This window comes from Pristiophorus japonicus, chromosome 7 (assembly GCF_044704955.1).
Source record: "Pristiophorus japonicus isolate sPriJap1 chromosome 7, sPriJap1.hap1, whole genome shotgun sequence".
Lineage (NCBI taxonomy): Eukaryota > Metazoa > Chordata > Chondrichthyes > Pristiophoridae > Pristiophorus > Pristiophorus japonicus.
Window position 1 is genome coordinate 32078622 of NC_091983.1, and position 19105 is coordinate 32097726.

General features: G+C 43.9%; 1 long non-coding RNA gene across 1 annotated transcript; it reads right to left on the reverse strand.

The window, feature by feature from the left end:
* Positions 1 to 12138: 12138 nt before the first annotated feature.
* Positions 12139 to 17730, reverse strand: LOC139267098 (uncharacterized). Its single transcript, XR_011593829.1, has 3 exons — positions 17649 to 17730; positions 14732 to 14865; positions 12139 to 12356 (listed from the first exon to the last, which is right to left on the reverse strand). It is a non-coding gene; the product is annotated as an uncharacterized lncRNA (long non-coding RNA).
* Positions 17731 to 19105: the final 1375 nt, after the last annotated feature.

Genomic DNA, 19105 nt, shown 5'->3' on the forward strand with positions numbered 1-19105 from the left:
AGGAACTGATCCAGAGTCAATGGAATGTTGGAAAATGACTGTCAATGCATCTGCTATTTCCAAGGCAACCTCCTTAAGTACTCTGGGATGCAGTCCATCAGGCCCTGGGGATTTATCGGCCTTCAATCCCATCAATTTCCCCAACACAATTTCCCGACTAATAAAGATTTCCCTCAGTTCCTCCTCCTTACTAGACCCTCTGACCACTTTTATATCCGGAAGGTTGTTTGTGTCCTCCTTAGTGAATACTGAACCAAAGTACTTGTTCAATTGGTCTGCCATTTCTTTGTTCCCCGTTATGACTTCCCCTGATTCTGACTGCAGGGGACCTACGTTTGTCTTTACTAACCTTTTTCTCTTTACATACCTATAGAAACTTTTGCAATCCGCCTTAATGTTCCCTGCAAGCTTCTTCTCGTACTCCATTTTCCCTGCCCTAATCAAACCCTTTGTCCTCCTCTGCTGAGTTCTAAATTTCTCCCAGTCCCCAGGTTCGCTGCTATTTCTGGCCAATTTGTATGCCACTTCCTTGGCTTTAATACTATCACTGATTTCCCTAGATAGCCACGGTTGAGCCACCTTCCCTTTTTTATTTTTACGCCAGACAGGAATGTACAATTGTTGTAATTCATCCATGCGGTCTCTAAATGTCTGCCATTGCCCATCCACAGTCAATCCCTTAAGTATCATTACCCAATCTATCTTAGCATCTTCCACCCTTCACGATGTAGTTCAGCATCTGGAATATTAGGTCCTTCATTGAAACACCTGTGAACTCATCCCTTTTTGGCATGGAAGCAAGTCATCCTCGTTTCGAGGGACTGCCTATGATGATGATGATGATGAGAATACCATGTACATTCTTTGGCACCTTATTATAGGAAGGATATTAAAGCTATAGAGAGCATACAGCTGAGATTCCCCAGGGTGATAACAAAGGTGGGAAAGGGGTATGAGGAAAGGTTATGAGGATTATAAGACTTGAAAAAGTGGGATTATTGCCACTGGAGGAAAGCTGGCCAAGATGAGATATAATAGAAGTTTTAAAAATGATGAAGGATGTTGTGAGGTCGATTAGGGAAAGATGATCTGGCTGCAGAGTCACCGATGAAAGGTTCGGAGAAATGTTTCTATAGAGCATGAAATGCTTAGCAACAAGGAGCAATTGGGTCAGAAACTGTTTTTTTTGGAAGCAAAGAAAAATATTTGGAATAGAAGCAGATACAGGGCTATGTGGAGAGTGAAGAGCATTGGGCTGAAAGACTTTGTGCGGTGGTTCTTCTGCGCTCCCAATTATTCTGCGCAAAAGCTGCTCATCTTTGCCCGGGCAGAAATGCAGCACTTTCTCTCTCATACTATTGCGCCAGGTGATTGAATGCCCCTTGTGCAAAACTAGTGCAAGAATTCCCACCCTCAATGTGCAGCACTATGGGGTCGAAATTCAGTTTTGTATGTTGCCCGTTACCGCGCGGGAGGCAGCTAAGGGGCAGCAAATGCCTACCGTTGTTGGTAAGCAGCATCGATGTCTCACCCTAAATTAAGTCGGCTCTTTGGCAGAGGCACCAAGAGGTAATGCTGAGCCGGCTAACACCACCTGTGTGGGGACGTCATCCAACATACAACAACTCTGTCGTGATATTCGCTTTGTACGGCTGCTGTACAAAAAGGTGATCGCACAGCCAGGAAAAAGTGGTGATTAAAGAGCGGATCTCGGGCGGAATTGGCACGAAAGGAAGGTAAGTTTTTCTCTTTATTTATTTCTGCATGTTTTCATTAGTTTTAAGGCAGGGGGGCGGGAAGAGTGTGTGCATGGATCGGAGAAGTTGCAGTTATGTTTTTTTCCTTCCCGATTTTTTTCTAGCAATCTGGCAGCCTCCCATCGGGGAAATTCAGTCGGTCTCCTGAGCTCCCGCCCGAGGATTGTTGTGCAACGCCACTTTTTAGCGTTGCTCTCTCATCTTTGGGAGTAAAAACTGAATTTAGGAATTTGAGGATGCACCTACACCCGGTGTCAAAATCAGCACTCAGGCAGTGACACCTCCTCAAAAACAGTGGTCCCAAATTTAAACCCCTTTTGGTTCCCCCCAGAGCAGTAATAGCAGGTAGGAGCTGTGGATGGTGCTGAGTTTCAATTGTGAACATAAGCAAGCACCACTGCGTCTGCTACACTAGCAATGCACGCGTGTGTGTTACCACATACAATGATATACAATTAACTTTAACTGGTAGCAGGTCCAGTGGCCGCAGTGGTTACTGTACATAAAACAGTATTTGATGATTTATTTGATTTAAACCTTGTGCAGCTGTGTGCGCAGCAGAATCAGCTGAAAACAGGACAAGTCAGAGTTTCTGGTATGGCACAAGGCTATCATACTATGCTGACTACATAGGATATACAACACAGAAACAGGCCATTCGGCCCAACCAGTCCATGCTGGCGTTTATGCTCCACTCGAGCCTCCTCCCGTCTTTCCTCATCTAAATCTAACAGCATAACCCTCTATTCCCTTCTCCCTCATATACTTGTCTAGCCTCCCGTTAAATACATCTAAATTATTCGCTTCAACCACTCCTTGTGGTAGCGACTTCCACAATTTCACCATTCTATAGGTAAAGAAGTTTCTTCTGAATTCCCTATTAGATTTCTTGGTGACTATCTTATATTGATGGCCTCTAGTTATGCTCTTCCCCACAGTGGAAACAATCTCTCTGTGTCCACTCTATCAAATCCTTTCATAATTTTAAAGACCTCTATTAGGTCATCCCTCAGCCTTCTTTTTATCCAAGAGAAAAGAGACCCAGCCTGTTTATCCTTTCCTGATAAATATACCCTCGCATTTCTGGTATCATCCTTGTAAATCTTCTCTGCACCCTCTCCAGTGCCTCTATGTCCTTTTTTATAATATGGTGACCAGATCTGTACGCAGTGTCCAACCAAGGTTCGATACAGGTTTATCATAACTTCCTTACTTTTCAATTCTAGACGTCTAGAAATAAACCAGTGTGCTTGGTTTGCTTTTTTATGGCCTTGCTAACCTGTGTCACAACTTTTAGTGATTTGTGTATCTGTACTCCGAGATCCCTTTGTTCCTCTACCCCACCTCGACTCTCACCCTCCAAGTAATACGTGACCTCCATATTCTTCCTACCAAAATGTAATCTCACATTTATCAGTGTTGACCTTCATTTGCCAATTATATGCCCATTCTGCAAATTTATTAATGTCCTCCTGTCGTTTGTTAGTCCTCCTCAGTATCGACTATTTCCCCCAATTTGGTGTCATCCGCAAATTTAGAAAGTGTTTTGATTCAAAAGTCTAAATCATTAATATAAATTATGAACAACAATGGTCCAGCGTGGAGGCCCCGACCTGCATGAGAACACCAGAGGCAGGTCGGCGCCATAAAAGGAGCGGTGAGCAACGGCCCGGGAGCACCATGGTGGCCCCTTTAGGGAGCAGCACAAGTTGGTGCAGGAGGGAGACGGCAGCAATGAGTGATGTCATCAAGGTCCAGGTCGATGATTGGAGCAGGGGCAGATACAGCAGGAACGGCGAGGTCATGGCAAAGGAGCGGTGAGAGACTGTGGAGGGACGTGATCGGGGCCCAGGGGAGGCGAGAGTTCGGGGCCAGCCCACACTGCGATGTGTGTACGCACTAGGCCCGTGCACAGAACTGGTCTCCAGTTGTCTTGGGTAATTCTTGCCACGGGACCAAGACCTAGCTCTGTCAAGCCCGTGCGGTGGCTGGTGTGCAACGGCCACCACACATTAAAAAAAAAAATCCACCCTTGAGGATGTAGTTTGGGTCCTTCATTGAAACACCTGTGAACTCATTTTTTTTTGGCGTGGAAGCAAGTCATCCTCATTTTGAGGGACTGCCTATGATGATGATGACTGATCCTTGTGGAACACCACTATCTACCTTCAGCCACTGTGAATAGCTACTTTTACCCCTACCAGCTGTTTTCTGTCTTGAAGCCAGCTAGCTGTCCAGTCTGCTCCTTGTCCTCTGACTCCGCATTCTCTGACCTTGTTGATCAATCTATTATGGGGTACCTTATCGAAGGACTTTTAAAAACAATCTAGATAAATTACATCTACTGCTTTATCACTGAATTTTTTGAAGAAGTAACAGAGTGGACACTGAGGTTGGGCAAGCAAAACTTTCCCGTTAGAAATCCATGCTGACTGTTATTATATTTTTGTTTTCTAGATGTTCTTCTATTTTCTCCTTTAGTAGGAATTCCATTATTTTTCTTATCATCGATGTTAAGCTAACTGGTCTATAATTCCCTCAACATGTTCTATCCCTCTTCTTAAATATAGGTGTTACATAATTATCAGTCTTCTGGCACTACACCTTTTTCTAATGAATTATTAAATGTGTATTAATGCCTTTGCTATCTCTTCTCTAGATTCTTTTGAAATACGTGGACACAATCCAGCCTGACCAGAGGTTTTATCCTCCGTGTTTGATTAGTTTACTTAATATAGCCTCTCTTTTTATTTTAAATGTACTTATCTCTTTACTAATCTCATCATTCAATGTCATGTCCACCTATTCTATTGCCCTGGTAAACACTGAAGTGAAATAAATAGATGGCAGAAATATTAAATCATTATCGTTACCTGTGGTATTATATGGCTATCTAGGGAAATCAGCGATAGTATTAAAGCCAAGGAAATGGCATACACATTGGCCAGAAATAGCAGCGAACCTGGGGACTGGGAGAAATTTAGAACTCAGCAGAGAAGGACAAAGGGTTTGATTAGGGCAGGGAAAATGGAGTACGAGAAGAAGCTTGCAGGGAACATTAAGGCGGATTGCAAAAGTTTCTATAGGTATGTAAAGAGAAAAAGGTTAGTAAAGACAAACGTAGGTCCCCTGCAGTCAGAATCAGGGGAAGTCATAACGGGGAACAAAGAAATGGCAGACCAATTGAACAAGTACTGTGGTTCAGTATTCACTAAGGAGGACACAAACAACCTTCCGGATATAAAAGTGGTCAGAGGGTCTAGTAAGGAGGAGGAACTGAGGGAAATCTTTATTAGTCGGGAAATTGTGTTGGGGAAATTGATGGGATTGAAGGCCGATAAATCCCCAGGGCCTGATGGACTGCATCCCAGAGTACTTAAGGAGGTGGCCTTGGAAATAGCGGATGCATTGACAGTCATTTTCCAACATTCCATTGACTCTGGATCAGTTCCTATCGAGTGGAGGGTAGCCAATGTAACCCCACTTTTTAAAAAAGGAGGGAGAGAGAAAGCATTATAGACCGGTCAGCCTGACCTCAGTAGTGGGTAAAATGATGGAATCAATTATTAAGGATGTCATAGCAGCGCATTTGGAAAATGGTGACATGATAGGTCCAAGTCAGCATGGATTTGTGAAAGGGAGATCATGCTTGACAAATCTTCAGGAATTTTTTGAGGATGTTTCCAATAAAGTGGACAAAGGAGTACCAGTTGATGTGGTATATTTGGACTTTCAGAAAGCTTTCGACAAGGTCCCACACAGGAGATTAATGTGCAAAGTTAAAGCACATGGGATTGGGGGTAGTGTGCTGACGTGGATTGAGAACTGGTTGGCAGACAGGAAGCAAAGAGTAGGAGTAAATGGGTACTTTTCGGAATGGCAGGCAGTGACTAGTGGGGTACCGCAGGGTTCTGTGCTGGGGCCCCAGCTGTTTACATTGTACATTAATGATTTAGACGAGGGGATTAAATGTAGTATCTCCAAATTTGCGGATGACACTAAGTTGGGTGGCAGTGTGAGCTGCGAGGAGGATGCTATGAGGCTACAGAGTGACTTGGATAGGTTAGGTGAGTGGGCAAATGCGTGGCAGATGAAGTATAATGTGGATAAATGTGAGGTTATCCACTTTGGTGGTAAAAACAGAGAGACAGACTATTATCTGAATGGTGACAGATTAGGAAAAGGGAAGGTGCAACGAGACCTGGGTGTCATGGTACATCAGTCATTGAAGGTTGGCATGCAGGTACAGCAGGCGGTTAAGAAAGCAAATGGCATGTTGGCCTTCATAGCGAGGGGATTTGAGAACAGGGGCAGGGAGTGTTGCTACAGTTGTACAGGGCCTTGGTGAGGCCACACCTGGAGTATTGTGTACAGTTTTGGTCTCCTAACTTGAGGAAGGACATTCTTGCTATTGAGGGAGTGCAGCGAAGATTCACCAGACTGATTCCCGGGATGGTGGGACTGACCTATCAAGAAAGACTGGATCAACTGGGCTTGTATTCACTGGAGTTCAGAAGAGTGAGAGGGGACCTCATAGAAACGTTTAAAATTCTGACGGGTTTGGACAGGTTGGATGCAGGAAGAATGTTCCCAATGTTGGGGAAGTCCAGAACCAGGGGTCACAGTCTAAGGATAAGGGGTAAGCCATTTAGGACCGAGATAAGGAGAAACTTCTTCACCCAGAGAGTGGTGAACCTGTGGAATTCTCTACCACAGGAAGTAGTTGAGGCCAATTCACTAAATATATTCAAAAGGGAGTTAGATGAAGTCCTTACTACTCGGGGGATCAAGGGGTATGGCGTGAAAAGCAGGAAGGGGGTACTGAAGTTTCATGTTCAGCCATGAACTCATTGAATGGCGGTGCAGGCTAGAAGGGCTGAATGGCCTGCTCCTGCACCTATTTTCTATGTTTCTATGGTCGATCCCTTAATGGCCGTATTCCCATCTCAACCTTCTTTTAATTGATGTGCCTGTAAAATATTTTACTATTTTCTTTTATGTTCTTTGATAATTTAATTTCATCGTTCCTCTTTACCTCCCTAATTGTGTTTTTTTTTTTTACTTCTCTCCCAATCTTGTCATATTCTCCATCATCATACTTTCCCCTGCTGTCAATGTACGTAATGCATGCCTCTTTCCTTACCCCCAATTGTTCCCTTATGACTTTAATCATCCAAGGATTCTCATTAGTGTCTGTTCTTTACTTTTAGCAGAATATATTGTTCCTGCACTCTGTTGAACACGGTTTTAAATATTTCCCATTACTGCTCTACATCATTGTTTGCCAATTTCGTTGCCCATTTTATTTTCAGAAGTTCTATTCTCAGCCCCTCAAAATCAACTTTTCGCCAATCTATTACGCAGGTTTTTGTTATACTTATGACATTCTCAGTTATCATCTTAAAGCGTATTATATTATGGTCACTATTGCCTAGATATTGCCCTACTTTTACCTCTTGTATCTGCTCTGGTTCATTCCCCATTACTGGATCCAATAGCGAATCCTCCCTTGTTGGGCTTTTTACATATTAGGTTAGAAAAGGACTTCGAACTGTACTTTTAAAAATAGTTGCCATCACAATAGGAAAGCTAAATGGCTAAATTTATTGCCCATCTTTAGATGGTAGTAACTGTTTTACAGCAGTTTGGTTTTCTAGGCTATTTGAGAGTATTAAGACTTGTACTGGAGTGGGGTACACCAGACTGGTTAGGGGTGGCAAATTCACCTCCCTGAAAACCAGTAAACCAGTTGAGTTTTTCCGAGCAATGGCGATATTTTTCTGGAGCCAGGCTACAAATGACCACATTTATTGAATTCAATTTCATAATTTTTCCTGGTGACACCGAGCCACAAGGAGATATATGTGGACAGATGAAGCTTTATCAGAAAGGCAAGTTTTAAGGAGTGTCTTAAAAGGAGGAGAGAGAGAGAGAGAGAGAGAGAGAGAGGCGGAGAGGTTTAGGGAGGGCTGCGATAACCGAAGACACAGCCACCAATGGCGGGGCAAAGGAAGTTGGTGATGTGCTCGAGGTCAGAATTAGAAGAACACAGAGTACTAGGAGGGTTGTAGGAATGGAGGAAGTCACAGAGATAGGGAGAGGCGAGGCCTTGGAGGGGTCTGAACACCAGGATAAAAATTTTAAAATTGAGGAGGAGACAGAAAAAAAAGAGAGTGGAGGGGGCGGTGATTGAGGAGGGGTTGAGAGAAAGAGAGAGAGAGAGAGAGAGAGAGAGAGAGAGAGAGAGAGAGAGAGAGAGAGAGAGAGAGAGAGAGAGAGAGAAAAAGAGAGAAAGGGCAAGAGAGCAAGGGGGAAGACAGGGCTCTGAAGGAGGATGGTGAGAGAGGACTTTCTTGGAGTGCTAAAGAACACGCCGGGGGGGCGGCAGAGACCTCAGCAATGCTGCACACTGGGCCATACAGCCCTGCTGTGTTCAATGAGGCCCTTCCCTTCCTTAATGGGAAGGACCATTGTTGCAGGCTCAGCAATTTAAGAGTCACCTATCTGGACCACCAAGGCCACAGCGATCCCGTGCAATCAGCCCAGCACTTCGAGAGCCGGGTGGAACGATCGCGGGGAGGAACCTGAGACGAAAACGGCAAAGTAAATTAAAAAAAATTATTTTATACTTTCCTCTGCCACCTCGCCTTTAATTATCGCCCCGGTAGCAGCCGGCCACCATATCCATGCCTCCTGCAGCTGCTGGTGTTTTTGCCCGGCGCTGCTGCAGGGGGAGGATGTGAATTTCAGGTCTGGGGTGCTAATGGAGCGATGCGCATGGCATGGACTTCACGAGCTCCCTACGGGAGGCGCAAATGCACCCTATTTCTCCCCTTGTGTTTTGTGTGCAGCCTGTAAATGGAACTCAGCATCTCCGACTTACCATACTGGAATACCAACATAGCAACACTCACATGATCAATGCGAGTGGAACAGCAAGACACTAAAATTGATACCTAAAATTGACAGGTGAATGTCAAACTGTAGCCTTTGCAGAAAACAACATAAATCATCCTGCTGCCTGTGATTCTGGTCCGCATTGAGAAACACGAGCATTGTTGGAGGAACAGAAAGACAGGCTGGCTGGCACCTCAGTTATAGAAAGCATTCAGGGCAGAAACATGGCACCCACCCACAGGTTTAGCAGGAGACGGATAGAACAGCTTGTACAAGGAAAGCTGTTTGGATAATCGCACTGCTCTTGTACAATGACAACCCATTCAGACAAATGGAAGCAAACTGCATGAAACAAAAATGTAAATTAGGCAGGTAGACATTATTAAATAGAAGCAGCTAGTTAGCATTACATAAAATTATATAATTATTGAGCTGGAGCACTGTAGGTTAGACAAATTTAGCAGACAGGCTTTTCAGCACATCAGGAAAAGAGAATGTCAATGCCTAATGGACTCCAGTGTAGATGGGGAATAAGTTCCTTTGCAATAAAGATTTGAGAGAGATAAGGGATTAAAAGCTACAAAGAATCCGAATGAGCACTCATGCATGGGGAACATCCAGAGTGCAATAATCCTAAAAGGCATTAATTGACATGTGGATTGAATGATAGCATTTGACAGAACCACTAAACAAGCTGACCTAGCAATACAAGGTGATGAAGTATTGGTCCAGTAGTTAACCATACAAGTCCAAGCTACACTGTTGGACTTTCGGAACTCTGTGTAGTCGAATACTGCGAGCAGTGGAGAGAAGCCATTTCACCAGCCTTGGTGAGTTCTATGCCTGTTAGTTTTTGACATTGATCTCAGACACAGTAATGGGTTGTATTAGTGTGTTTATTAATAAACTTTATTAATCAGGTGTCTCTATATTTCCTGGTCATTGAACCTGCATTGAGGTGGAGGATAGGGAGTATCCTAAAAACCTAAAAAAATATCCCTGATCATGAGTTCAAGATGAGCAGAGGATGGGGGGGTACAGTTCCATGAGACCCAATGTTATATGTTGCTGTGACAAAACCTAATCAGCTAAAATGTCTCCGCTGACTACAAGATGAAACTAGTAGAGTGATGGCACTATATCATATTATGTTTTGGGGTTTTTAAACTCTAAATATGTTCCTCAGGTTCAATGTCATCGATCACTCCTGTAGGAGAGTCTGCACACCTCACAACCCAGAATGTGTTCTTTTTTTTTTTAAACCCGATACCTAGGTAAATGTAATGAGCCCAGGAGTTGAATAAAAAATCCTTGTTAGTATTCTAGCTTACTGCATATACTATGTTCCCTCACATGATTTCCTCAACTTTGAAAGGCAGAAGAACACACACCATCAGGTCATGGCTTCAACTGCAAATTACAAGTCAGATTTATTGAAGAGTGTTAAACACAAACAGTATGTGTACAGTAATCATATACTTTACTATTCTCCTCAGAATACCAAGAACAGCGAAGACGCTGCTGCTCAAACACAGCACAAACCTGAAGCATTGTCCCTTGCATCTTGCGTAACTATTCGCTGTCACTGAGTCTCTGGCCTGCTCTACTGCTGTTGGTTTCAGAATGATTGTTAGCCCTTGGTCACGTAACCAAACATAAATCCACAGCCAATGTCTAGCTAAAGAGCTAACCATCAAATAGACTGCAGAGAAACACAGACCTGCCTCCCTCAGACTGGATTCCCAGATTAAAAGGCAAACAAAATGGAATTTTCCCACACAAATACAGTTTCACTTTGGACTCTGGTGCAAAGATATTAAAATGTATAGAATTATTATTAGAAATATAACCCAAACTGCCTATTCACCATGGCGCATTATGTAAACAGTACAATTATACCTCTGTCAAGTGGGTAATGTAGATGAAACTCCAGTGTGGGAGGAAGTACCTAGCAACGTCACCGTGAATGAAAAACAGAGGTTCTATTATTCCATCATGAATAGTCAATGGAAATCAGCAATCTACAGTAATGCTGGTACCTATGGTAGATTGCATGAAGCTCCTACCATTTTTGATACTGAAATGGAAGACACTATTCAAGGATGAAATTCCATCTGTTAAGCATGTACGATCAGAGTACAAGAATTTAATGCAGCATTAGTCAAGAATGGACATGTGCAATGAAAGACCAGGTGCCTTCTCGTAAACATACTCCAACAGAAGTTTTCTATGATCATTTAACATTAATTAAGCAGGTGGATCATCAATGCAATACTTATTTGGCCATAAAAAGAAAAAGAAATACTTGGATTTATATAGTGCCTTTCACAACCACCGGACGTCGCAAAGCTTTTTACAGCCAATGAAGTACTTTCGGAGTGTTGTCACTGCTGTAATGTAGGAAACGCGGCAGCCAATTTGTGCACAAGCAAGCTCCAACAAACAGCAATGTGATAATGACCAGATAATATGTTTTTTTATGTTGTGTTGATTGAAGGATAAATATTGGCCAGGACACCGGGGATAACACCCCTGCTCTTCTTCAGAATAGTGCCATGGGATCTTTTACGTCCACAGGAGAGCTGACGGGGCCTCGATTTAACGTCTCATCCGAAAGGCGGCATCTCCGACAATGCAGCACTCCCTCAGCACGGCACTGAAGTGTCCCTGGAATGGGACTTGAACCCACAACCTTCTGACTCAGAGGCGGGAGTGCTACCCACTGAGCCACAGCTGACATAATAGCAGGAAGGATGACCAGCCAACTGCAAGCCACGGAAGTGGTCATAAAGATGGTTTGCAAACGATTGCCACAACTGGGTTTGCAGGGTAAAATTATGCCAATGGACTGTCTGCAGATACCTCGATTGGTTCTGAAGCTACAGTCTTGCTGTGCAGTCATGCCAGATTCCATCCTTTCGAAAGTGCTGTCTCTCCAATGTGAAGGTATGGATTAGTTTTGAGATGGTGATGAAGAAGATCTGTCTAGCACCTCAGAATCAAACTCTTGTGGTGAATAAGAGTAGAGCTGGACTGTTTATTGCTCGTAATGACCCCTAGACTGGAAAATCTTGGTACAAGTAGCCATAAATATTGTACACAGGTACCAGTACTAGATTTCGGTTTTTGTTAACAACCAACATGGAACATACTGCTCATTGCATGTCTTCAGTAGCTATGCTTAAAACTGTAAATGTGTTTAACTGGGGAGAGTGAGGTGCCCCAATCACATCCAAATGATATAATGCAATACTATATCCAAATAACCCAAGCACATGGAAAATGAATTAGATTTTGTGCACTAGAGTACAAACATCATGAGGGTAACAAAATCTAAAGAACAAAAATAATTTCAACTTTTATTCTGAATGTGATGTGAATCATGTATACATGCATCAACTTGCAACATGTTTGACAAACTGTAAATCATTTCAATCTCACATCTTGATTTGTCTTTACATTCATATCACACTTACTCCAGAATTTTGCAAATGTTCGGATTTCTCCCAGAAAATAAATATGTGCAAGATGCACTTTTTGGTCAAAATAGTGTAGAAAAAATAAATAACAGTGTTCCATCTTCTGAACAATATATTTATATACTAACATAAATGGCTCAAGCAGCTCCTAACAAGTATATTTATCGTGGACCCAGTCTGTTCTTAAAGGCCCTTAAAGATTTTGCCATCATTGGTGCAATTTCTGAAAAAAAAAGATTTGCTTTAAGAAAACCATGCCTAGCTCCAAAGAACTAACATCCAGATTGCCTCAGCGATTAATACATTGTGCATTTAAAAAAAGACTAATCAATTATGAAAGTGCTAACTTGTCAGGTCAAAAAAAAAATACATTCTCCAAATATGCAATTCCACTGTTAAATTTAGATTGTGAAGAGAAAATGCATCTTGAGAGGTAACACACCTCCAAGATTTTGAACTAAAACCACTAACATTCTCTCACTCAATCACAAATTTCCTCAACTCAGTTTGTAACAAAAACTGAGCAGGATGCTGCAATTATTCCCATTTCCATCCTATAACTATCACAGCAAGAGTTACTAGGTCAGCATTTATCTATAACCACCCCCCCTCCCCACCCCTCCATTAATTTACTACCCAATTATAATAATTTGAAACAAAGCCAGAATTTTACCTGTGTACTAATTTTCTCCTTCTCGGGTCTCTGCTCTATCTGGGCCCAAGTTTCGGGCCGCGCCTAGAACGGCGCAGCCACGACCTGGACGCCCGTTTTTCGCGCCACAAAGTGCGCCTAAAAAAAACTTAGATTCTCCGGCTCCCTGCAGGTCCTCTGGAGCCGGGCGCGGCGCAGAACGAGCTGTGGGGGGCGGAGCCAGGTCACTGCGCTGAAAACAGTGCCGGGACCTCTGCACATGTGCGCTACCGTGGGCGCGCATGTGCAGTAGCTCCAGGCGCCCAAAACTGTGTGGGAGGGGCCCGAAGCACGCAGCCCCTAGCCCTGGCCGAATGGCCTCACTGGGGCTGCGTGGATAAGGCTGCCTCCCACGGCCAGCTCCTGCTTCCTCCCGACCCGATTCGACTCCCGCTCCCCCCCCCCCACCGGACCGGACCCGCGCTCCCCCCCCCCCCCCCCCCAACCCGACCTCCCTCTTCCTCAACCCCCCACCCGACCTGACCTCCCTCCCCAACCCTGACCCGAACCGACCTCCCTCCCACCACCCCCCCGACCCGACCTCCCGACCCCCCAAACCCGGACCGGTCCCGACCCAACCTGACCTCCCTCCCCCCACCCCCGACACGAACCGACCCGACCTCCCTCTGCACCCCCCCACCCCCGACCCAACCCGACCCGCGCCCCCCACCAACCCGAACCAACCCGACCTCCCTCCTCCCCCGCCGCCCCCCGACCCGACCTGCACTCCCGACCCCGGACCCCAGACCCCAGACTCGATGCCACCCTACCTGTAAATCTGGTGCTGGGGACGGGCCCTGCCCGAAGTCTTGGGCCCGGCCAATTCAGCCTCCCTCCCCCTTCTCTTTCCCCCTCCCCCTCTTCTCCTTCCCCCCTCATTTCCCCCCTTTCCCCTTCTTCTCCCCCCCCTCCCCTCACTGTCAGAAACACAGACACTGACAGAGAGTGAGAGACACACACAGACAGAGAGATAGAGACACTGACAGAGACACACTGGGGTGGGGGGCATCCCAGCACGCTGCTGGAGGGCTCCCGGTGCTGCAGTCGGTAAGTAGAAAATGTTTTATTTATTAATTTTTTTTGATTGATTTATTGGTTGATTTATTGATGTTATCATAATTTATTATTGATGATGGCTCTTTATTTGTAAAACTGAAGTGTTTGATGTTTGTAAACTTCCCTTTAACCCCCCCCCCCCTCCCCCCCATTCCCTATGCCTGATTTGTAACCTACGCCTGATTTTCTAAAGTGTTGACAAGGTTTTTTCGAGCGTACAAAAATCTTCACTTACTCCATTCTAAGTTAGTTTGGAGTAAGTTTTCACTGCCGAAACTTTGAAAACAGGCGTAAGTGACCGGACACACCCCCTTTTGAAAAAAACATTCTGTTCCAAAGTGAAACTGTTCTAACTGACTAGAACTGGAGCAAACTAAATGGCGAGAATTTGAATTTCTAAGATACTCCGTTCTACACCAGTTGCTCCAAAAAATCAGGAGCAACTGAGGCCGAAACTTGGGCCTTCTATCTCTACACTTTAAGCTGCACAGTCCGGTCTGGTCCAGTATCAATGCTGCTCCATAAGTGACCAATTGATTATTACCTCCAGAGAGGAGTTACTTCTGCTGGCCTTTCGTTTTTTCCCCCCCGCACCAAACAGCTGCAAAGTCTGTTACTGGCCTTAGAGATACACATTTGAAGGGCAGTCTAGAATCAATGCTAAACTCCAGAACCCTGTTTTTTTCATTTAAAAGAGCAAAGCCACAAATCATGTTCCCAAGTATTGAACTATGTACTGCATTGTAGGCTTTAGAACAATTGGAAATATAATTTCATCTCATCACAATGTTTTTTATGGTCCGCAAAAGTTACTTTTTGGTGCTTTTTTAAAAATGGTTTGCTTTACTTACTTTTAACTCGCCTCTTTGCATCTGGGCCTGAATGATTGCTTGGAGCAACATAGCTACTGTTGCTCTTTGATCTGTCAGAAGAGCCACTTCCCCCAGCAGAGCCAGAGTTTTCTGTGTTGCCAACAGACATCATCCTAAGCGAGAAAAATATTTCAGATGCGGCAAAGAAAATGTATCAAAACATGCTCTATTCAATTAGTGAAACAAAATGAACCGTCCTTCCTAATACAGTTCTCAATGTTGACTGGATTCAGTGCAGATCACTGGTGGAACCGGAACGCCCCACTGAAGCCAAAGGACTCTCGTGCATCATAAATCTGCGTATTTTCCAAACTGCAAATGGAATTTGGGGGAATAGGGTGAGAAATGTGCTCCCCCTCACACCATTTTGAGAATGGAGCTTAATAAAGCTGGTTCACAGTAGAAAGAGCACCATATTAGAAGAATTCTACAATCCAGATGACAGACACACCATATTAGGTGAAAGCTGGCCAGCATCTTGTCCATTGTACAGCACATGTTCCCCTTCCCCAAAAATGTTTGGCACAAATCATGACTCAACCATGTTCTAAATTCCAAATCACAATCTCCAACCCCGTCCAATTAATTATTTTTTTTAAATGTACCTTTCCTGTTATATTTACAGCCAGCAGAGTTATGGCTAACTTAATTATGAATGTAAGCAATGCTGAACTTACTGTTTAAATCTGAACTTACAAATGATATTAGTAAATCCAAATTACAAGCGAGAAATGATAAAATACACTAGTTGAATGGGAACTGCACAATTCAGCAGAGGCTTACTTCCGCTCATTAACAAGACAACTTATTCTTACTGCAGTACAGATTCTTTTTGTATTTATAGTTTAAGAATTTCCACCATTTCTTCTGCATTGTTAAACTTTCAGATGTAACCATAACACCAACCACCAGAGCTCAGCATTCTGTTGCTGCCACCACAAACCACAAATATTAAAGCAGATTGGCTCTGAACCATGATGCACAAAATCAATTTAGATGACTTGATTCAATTGTTCAACACAGGTCACTGGAATAAGTCAAATAAATTTAGCATCAAAACCATCCCGGGTAGTGCCCATCACCAAAAGGATTAACGGACAATGACAAAGCACAATATGGTTTACTGTAACCAGCATTGCACAAAACTGAAGATGATTTGGAAAGCACTTCATTATACTATAATCACCAGCAAAACTTATTAAAACGTTGAAAAGAAATCTTTGTGCATTTTGCCTACAGTAGACTAAATAGCCAACTACCAAAATTTCTCCTGTTGCATTCACACAGAACCATACTTCAAATCAAGGGTACCACGGCCTTTTCTCTCTTTAGGCATTGCATTTTCTGAAACTTTGCCCCCAATAGCAATTAAAAAAAAAGGTAAATATTTTAATCCATGTACTTTGAGGTGTTGGGTGCTGTTGGTGCAGAGTGAGGCAGGTGACATATTTTCACACAATCAGGAATGCAAAATTGAGTCATTCGGCCCAATGTGTCTGTGCTGGCTCTTTCAAAGTGCTATCCAATTAGTCCCCCCCCCCCCCACAAGTATTTATACATTCCTTTTTGAAAGTTACTATTGAATCTGCTTCCACCACCCTTTCAGGCAGTGCATTCCAGATCACAACTCACTGTGTAAATGGTTTTCCCCTCATATTGCCTGTTTTTTTTGGCCAATTACCTTAAATCTGTGTCCTCTGGTTACTGACCCTTCCCGACACTGGAAATGGTTTCCTCTTTATTTACTCTATCAAAACTACTTCATGATTTTGAATGCCTCGATCAAATCTCCCCTTAATGTTCTCTGCTCTAAGGAGAACAATCCCACCTTCTATATTCTCTCCACAGAACTCAAATCCTTCATTCCTGGGACCATTCTAGTAAATCTCCACTGCACCCTCTCCAAGGCTTTGACATCCTTCCTAAAGTGTGGTACCTAGAATTGGCCACAATATTCCACTTGGAGCCTAACCAGTATTTTATGAAGCATAACTTTCTTGCTTTTGTACCCCATATCTCAATTTATAAAGCCAAGTATCCCATATAGCTGTTTATTAGCCTTCTCAGCTTGTCCTACCACCTTCAAAGATATATGTACTTACACTCCCTGGTATCTCTGTTTCTGTACCCAACTTAAAAAATTGCACCATTTCGTTTTATTACCATCTGAGAGTTACATGGTTACACTCCTGATAATTTACCTTTTTGCTGGAGAAGAACATAAGAGAAAGAAACAGGAGTAGGCCATTTGGCCCCTCGAGCCTGCTCCGCCATTCAATAAGATCATGGCTGATCTGATCATGGACTCAGCTCCACTTCCCCGTCTGCTCCCCATAACCCTTTACTCCCTTATCGCTCAAAAATCTGTCTATCTCCACCTTAAATATACTCAATGACCCAGCCTCCACAGCTTTCTGGGGCAGAAAGGTCCACAGATTTACAACCCTCAGAAGAAATTTCTCCTCATCTCAGTTTTAAATGGTCAGCCCCTTATTCTAAGGCTATGTCCCTTAGTTTTAGTTTCCCCTATGAGTGGAAATATCCTCTCTGCACCCACCTTGTCAAGCCTCCTCATTATCTTTCGATAAGATCACCTCTCAGTCTTCTGAACTCCAATGAGTATAGGCCCAACGTATCTTCATAAGTCAACCCCCTCATCTCCGGAATCAAACTAGTGAACCTTCTCTGAATAGCCTCCAAATCAAGTATATCCTTCCTTAAATACCTTACCTCCCCTCCCAACTGAGATTAGAAATTGTGTTAACCTGCATCCTACCACTCCTTGGCCATCCATCCAAAAGCTGCTCCAACACATGCAATTTTCATTAAAAAAAATAGAAAAACTAAGAACTTCTGCTCCAATTGTTAGTGCACAAGGTGCAGGAAGAATGCTTACTTTTGCTTGGCAAAGGCAGAACTTTGAAGGGCAGAGCCTGCAGTGCCGTGCCTTCCTTGTTGGCGGATAATGTTTCTGGGTGGTTTTGCAGAAGTATTTACATATGCCAATTTCACCCGACGACCTGAAGGCAGAATCATTGATCAAACGGTTACATTTTTGGCATATTCGAACATCACATTGGTCAAAAATGTCTGCGGAGCAAATAAAATTGACATCATTCCCTGATGCAATGCCATTGAGGAGATTCTATTGGCATGTTTTAACTGACTATGGTTGTCATGTATTCAACTGTCATTGTAACCCATCTATAAGCTGACCTAAGTTGTATACCTTGAGAACATTGACCATAAGGGGGTGAACTTGTGGGAGACATTCCTAACCTGGACTTTCCGGTATAAAAGGGGAAGCTCCACCCACCGTCTGCCTCTTGAGATCTTGGTAATAAAAGGTAACTGGTCACAGAGTGACCTTCTCTCAAGTATAGGCCTCGTGTGCATTTATACAATATAGTAAGGACAGATTATTGGCGACGAGAAACTGGGATTTAAACCACGCGAGCATGGCCACTAGCAGCACAAAAGAGAGGTGCTGTGTTGGTGATGATTGGGACGACTTTATTGAGAAACTACAGCAAACTTCTGTCACTAAGGAATGATTGGGATAGGATTCGGCCGACAAACGCAGGGCTCATCTCCTGACGGTTTGTAGATCCAGAATGTACTCCCTGATGAAGGACCTTCTAGCGCCAGAGAAGCCGGCAGACAAGACGTTCGAAGAGCTCAGTATGTTGATCAGGGAACACCTTAAATCGGCGAGCAGCATGCACATGGCAAGACACCGGTTTTACACGCACCGGCGGCGAGAAGGGCAAAGCGTTCTAGACTTCGTGGCAGATCTCAGGTGACTGGCGAGCCTATGTAAGTTCCCAGATACATGCAGAGCGGAGATGCTGCGAGCCTTTTTTTTTTTAAATTGAGGGCATCGGGCATGCTGGGGATTTCAGGAAACTGATTGAGACCAAAGACTTGACCTTGGAAGCGGCGGCTATGATAGCCCAGATAATTATCTCAGGGGAGGAAGAGACCAGAATGATTTATGGCAAAAATCTTGGATCAAATGTGGCAAACGACCAGGGAGTCAACATTGTTAACGCGGCACAGAGTTCTCTAGGCAGGCAAGGGCAATCGGACATGCCCCAGCATGCAGTCGAACCGAAAGGGGGAATTCAACAGACAATGGCTAGCTGAACAGCGATTCATGCCATCGCAATGGACAATGCGGCCATCAACACCTGTTAATGGTGCGCTTAAGGAGAGTGAGAGAGACAATCAGAGACGATCGACTTGTAATGGAACTTTTGTTTCCAACAACGGGGCCTCCAGCTCATGCCGGAGGTGTGGAGGCAAACACCCAGCCAGAGCATGCAGTTATCAGCAATATACCTGCAGAAACTG